The sequence below is a fragment of the Gavialis gangeticus genome, unplaced genomic scaffold (genome assembly GCF_001723915.1).
Source record: "Gavialis gangeticus isolate Ggan-Ray unplaced genomic scaffold, GavGan_comp1, whole genome shotgun sequence".
Classification (NCBI taxonomy): Eukaryota; Metazoa; Chordata; order Crocodylia; family Gavialidae; genus Gavialis; species Gavialis gangeticus.
The window spans coordinates 38,053,535-38,059,332 of record NW_017729008.1 but is presented as its reverse complement, the minus strand read 5'-3'; the positions used below and the strand labels follow the sequence as shown (position 1 = coordinate 38,059,332).

General features: G+C 41.0%; 1 long non-coding RNA gene across 1 annotated transcript in view; it reads left to right on the top strand.

Moving 5' to 3' along the window:
• The window catches only part of LOC109292243, a 157,213-nt gene extending 152,022 nt beyond the window's left edge, over window positions 1–5,191 (top strand). Inside the window, exon 4 of the long non-coding RNA XR_002096084.1 lies at window positions 5,034–5,191. This is a non-coding gene — a long non-coding RNA (uncharacterized LOC109292243). The remainder of the gene's footprint in view (window positions 1–5,033) is intronic.
• The last annotated feature ends 607 nt before the right edge of the window (window positions 5,192–5,798 follow it).

Sequence of the window (5,798 nt, the reverse complement as noted above, 5' to 3'; positions counted from 1 at the left end):
CAGGAAGGAACAAGTCCCATGCTACTCTGAACGTGGCATAGGTATGGTCAGTGGGTTATGGACCAATTTTAAAACTTTTATGTGGGGGTAGAGGGGGAAGGGGCAAGGAATTACCTGTATTCCTCCCTTCGATATAAAACTTTCAGGCAGGACTGCATTGGCAGACATAAACCTCATGCAGAACTCAAAGATCCTGTTGTCCTTCCCTAGCTCTGCATTGTTACCAAGATGCTGTCTTGCCTCTTTGCGTTGCAGTTGGCATGATCCGTCTGATATAGCTTCTAGGATGAATCAGCAGAACAACTTCGTTCCTCCTCAAATGCGTCTAAAATCAGCCATCCTGTCGCATCAGTCTTAAAATTCAGCTTTGGTTATCAGTTTACATGTTCATAAACATCCTTCTGTATATCCCGATTGAATGCAGTTGCTGTCTGTGCCTTAATGTTACATTCAGTAGATCTGCAAATACACTGTATTTGCAGGACTCTAGCTACTGGTGAGTAACCATCCTTTTTTCTCTTTGTGGTAACATTGAAGAATTGTTATCTTTTTAATGGTTTTTGCAGTTGCATGGCACTATATCAAATTAGCCAGTAAAGATTATGTGCTGTCTCCTTTAAATCTGTGACAAGGGTTGAAGATAAACCCTTCCTGTATGATTGTTCCCATAAAATGCTCCGCACTTTTATAACAAAGAAGCAGATGCCCTTTACCTGTGTGCTTTTGCATTCTCTGAGCAGGTTATATTTTTATGACGGGAAATGTCTGAGTGCTTGTGTTAGAGGGATACACAATGTGATCTGATTAGTACAATGCAGAAAGGCATTTATGAATAAAATTTAATATGTAACAGGATAAGTCTGTTACACTGACTGCGCCGGCGTAATTTGTTATAAAATAAGTGTATATGTCCCTGAAGGCCTTATGTAAGTGTTCACCAGGAATGAATCCAGCCTGCTCATTTCATGGTAAAATAGTTGCTTCAGAACTAGCTCCTTTTTTTTAATTAATAGTCACCAAGAAGTTTATGTATAGGTGCTGCTGTTATAGGCGAAACTTGGTGGAAGAGAGATTTTCTGTGATAATCTTTTTAAGGGGGGGGTTTGATTCGGGTTTTTAGGGCTAAAGATGACTCTTTTCTTCTGTGGAATTTGCTAAATTCATGCAATTGTTGATGCATTTCTGCTTTGTGTTAAATGCTTTGTGTTCTTGATCCATATGTGCAGTAGGGGTGTGTAAAACGGGCCATATTTGATTCGGATTCAGATATGGCCCAAATCAGGGACAGTGATTTGATTAGTTGATTTGGATCACTGTTCCAATTTGATTCGGCTGAGTCCCAAACTGAAGATTCGATGCTGATTCAGAGAATCAGCAATTCATCCATACGCAGTTTTAAATGTTTTTTTTCTATATACCTCGAGGTACCAGGCGGCTTGTAAACGCTGTGATGCTGGGGCAGATGGAGCATCCCACAGGAGTGCGGGGGTGGGTGGGGGGACCCCGTGTGCTCGGTGGTGAACCCGGAAGTGGACTGGAAGTGCTTCTGGTCCACTGCCGAGTGCACGGGGCAGTCCCTTGCGCTCTCCTGGCTTGGCAGTCAGCCGGGGACCCAGGAGGCATCAGTCACTGAGCCAGGGCGTGGGGGGGGGGCTGTATGTTCCCCAGTGGACCGGAAGTGCTTCTGGTCCACTCCTGGGTCTGCTGCTGAGCATGCTGGGGACCCCTCCACGCTGCTGTGGGATGCTCCATCCGCCCTAGCACGGCAGTGATCACAAGCCGCCTGGTACCTTGAGGTGTGTCGAAAAAACATTTAAAGCTGTGTCTATGTCCAAATCATCAAATCTTTCTGAATCAATTCAGAGGGTTCCGATTTGATTCGGACGGATTAAAGGGCCTTCTGATTCGATTAAGATTTGGAGATTCGGCCACTGAATCAGGCCAAATCTCCGCCAGGTTGAATCAGCAACGGAAGCTTCATGCAGCTCTAATATGCAGCACGCATTAACAACCCCACTCTTAAAATCCACCTTGTTTTTGAAAACTAGGAGTCTGAAGTTAGTCTCCAAAATCTATATGTAGGAAAGTGCCTGAGTATCTACTAGCTCTCTATTTGCTTGTAAGGCTTCGCATGTAAACCACTCAAGCCTGAGCAAGCATCCTGCATGTGCAGTAGGACTGATTAAAAAAACCCCAAATCCATGACTTGCATGCTCTGCTTTATTTTAGGATGTATTTTAAGGTGCTCTGTGTGATCTGGTCCTCCTTGCTGATCCACTCCGCTTCTGTTGTAGTGATAAATGAAGTCAGTGAGATGGGTACAACGGATGGTCCCGTCCCTACACTTGAACGTTAATACACTTGGGTGCAGTGGAAGGACCATGAGAGACGATGGGCTACGTTTGCTTATTGATTTAAGTGTCCAAAACAGTTTACCTTCAGCGCGCATTGATCAGACGAATACAAGCCACAAGGTGTGCTTGTATTTGGTTACTGGGGGTGTCAACTGGGTGGACCTTTTTGCCACGTTCTGTTTCTTTTGGAGTTGTACATAACTTGTGCATAATTTGTAATGGAGTTGTCCATAAGCGTGGACAAAGAAAAAAATTTTTATTCATCTAAGAGGGCTTTTACCTTTCCTTTCTTTCCTTCTTTCTTTTTTCATCTGGCTTTTTAAAAAGTATGTTAATTGACTAGACAGGCACATGGGAAGTGAGGCAGTACATGTTGAGACCTGTGCTGGAAAAGCCCAAGTACAAAACAGGAGCAAGAATTCCCTTCTCCCCCATTGCAGAAGTGTATCAGACTGGTCCTTTCAGCATGTGGAAGCAGGTGAGAGTATTTGATATTTGTAGTGCCTTGAAGAATCTAAATGGGGCATGTTATTCATGTCTTTTATCTTCTTATTCAGAAGTTGAACTCCTTTTTAGGGCAGCAAACTATGTAGAACTAACCAACAAAAATAAAAATGCCTTTTCCCTCAGCCACTGCTGTTGGGAGGAATCCTTAATATCTTCATTGCTAATCAGTCCTTATTCATTAAAGACTTTGTGAGTTATGTCTGAGTAAGAATTGAGTAAGGATCTGAGAATCCAAAATATCAAAGATTGTTGTCATTTTATATAGCATTTTTTGTTGTTGAACCGAAAATGTACAAAATATTCAGGGATGAATTTCTAGCAAAATTTGGTTACTTGTTTCAGTTGAAGGGCATTGGATTGAGATCAGTTTCTATAATACAGACGTGTTTGGAGATCTGAAATTCCACGTTGGTAGCATCCTGACAGGCTGCTAACTGTTTATTAATCTGTGAGATTATAAACTTCATGTGTTCTTAGGTTTGTAATAGTTTAACAATTTCTGACCATTCAATACTTTTTACATGAGTAATCCCATTCACTTCTATTAGGCATACTTGTGTCAGTAAATGACTCTTAAATTAAACTTTGTCATTATTCTCTCTTACTTTAATCTATTCCTTCAAGAGTTAACTTTCTAAGCAGCCACAAATTAGTTCTCTCAGTTGTTTTAATTATTTTTCTTGTCACGCACAGTGAAGGTCTAATGTTTGTGAAATGTCTCTTTTTTTGTCCCCTTTCCATGGCCATTTCAACTATGCTGGCATTGAAAACTAAACCAAAATGCTGTCTATGTGCTGTCTTATTATTTCTGAAGATTTGTGCCTTTTTCTCAGTGTAGCGTTGTTAATTTTTATAATTTTTCTTCAAGATGGCTCAGGCATGCCAGCATTTTGTGTCTCAAATGCATGCATGAGACACGTTAGCAGCTACTTGCTATCAGTGGGCTTCCATGTGCTTGCTGCCTGTTGACTAATTTCCTTCTGTATATCTGACAGGTGACTCAGAGCAAAACCTGGCAGATGGCTTCATCGTTTTAGTATGTAGCCAGAGCCTTCTGAGATGAGTTTTGGAATTTCCATTAAAGTAGGGATTAGGTTCAGGATATACCAGGGGGTACAGCCCACCATAGGAGTGTAAAATAAGAGGAAATCGTTCATCGCGAGTCATCTTGTGGTTGGATGATTCAGGGGTCTGCTGTTGGTGGTCAGAAAGGCACGTGCTTCACCCCACAGTCTTTGTGTGTTACTCAGAATGCAATCTGTCTCTTAAAATTAATTCCACCCTTCTGATTTTTGTCCAGTGAATTTATTTCTGGAAATGAATAGCTGCAGTTGCTGGACTGAGTAGTGTGCAATTCTGTTTACAACGAGCATGTTTTCAGCTGGTGACTTATCGTTCACATTTTTGTTTGGGGGAGGACGGGGAGAAGAATCATTTGAAACTTGTTTAAAAAAAATTCTCATGTATTTCAGTAATAGAGAAAGTAAAGGCTACTTAGTTTCCTAATGATGGAGGAGTATCTGAAAAGCTATTTCTTGGAATAGTAGATCCGTTGGCACTAGCTGGTGATTTCCTGTGCGTTTGCTGTAAGACACACTCTGTGATGTGAGTAGGTGGTACTTAAGAGGTTGTTACGAAACCAGTTTTCAACCGCACGTTTTGAGTCATGGATCAGGAAAAGGGATAGCAGCTTTACTGCTTTCTCTTTGTTTCAGCAGGGTATTTGTAGTGCACACGCGGTATATTCTGTGTTTGTGTGGAGCAAGACTGATTTGGAATGGAGCTAATCTTCTGTTAGGAGCTCTTTTTTTATGCCACTCCAATTCTGAGTCGGCACATGAGAGTGTGGACTGAAAGAACTGGAAGCAGAGTGCAAGGTGTATAAAGAATAGTTTCCTGCCTGTAATTTTTTAAATGGAAGTATTTTCTCATAGTTATTCCCAGATGTGAGAAGCAAAATGGAGTTTCATCAATGACTACAGTCTGTGCTTAAAACAAGATGGTTATTTGGAACACCTTGATTCTGTTCCGGAAGCAAAAATAGGTGGCTTTTCCACTAGAATATTCCAGGGAATTGTTCTGGTTCCTGGGCCAAAGGAACTGTTGACCTACTGACTCAGTTATGAAGAATAAAGAAAACAGTCTTATTGTGGTTTCCTTTGTTGATGGCAGATTCAAAAGATGTCTGTGATCATGCAAGTATGACTAGCCGAAGAGAGGTGGCTCTAGCGTGCATGCTGCATTTTGGATTTGTTTTGTGCCTGCGAGGAGTTGCATTCCTGACCACTGGAGAAGAACACAACTTTGGATCTGCTGGCTCTCCTGGTGACCATACAATGGTAAATTTAATACAATTTTAATTTCTACTGGATTATTGTTTCCCTCTTTTAGTAATCCCTTTTTGATCTTCTCTTGGCATCACTGAACGGAAAAGCTGGGAGTATAACAGTACTAAATATAGCACAGGTAGCATTGCTCTTTATGTTGGTTGGAATATTTTGGAATCCACATGAGCATGTGGTTCAATTCTCTGGATTAGCTTTTACAGGGAAGATCAACTGGCCTTCAGGAGCATTTAAATTTGAGATTTAGATTCAGGTTCAGGATCATCTCTGCTACAAAAGGATCCACATTGTTTTCCTTGGAATGTTATTTAATGTTGATAAAATTGTTCTGTGCAATCTATGGTGGTAAGTGGAAGGGATTGGCTAGTGTTTGGTGCATCAGGTTTGGACTGCATGCTTTCATTGAATCGCCAGTTGGGATTCTAGGAGGATCAGATTAGGCATTGTTTCCTTTCCAAAGCACTGTAGGTAATGTAGGTATACGTCCTTTTGAATTGCACAATAAAAATTATGTCTGTGCATAGACATAAACTGATTGTTTTTCATAATAAGATGTATTCAACTTTATAAATATTCTTTAAGTATCTCCGTA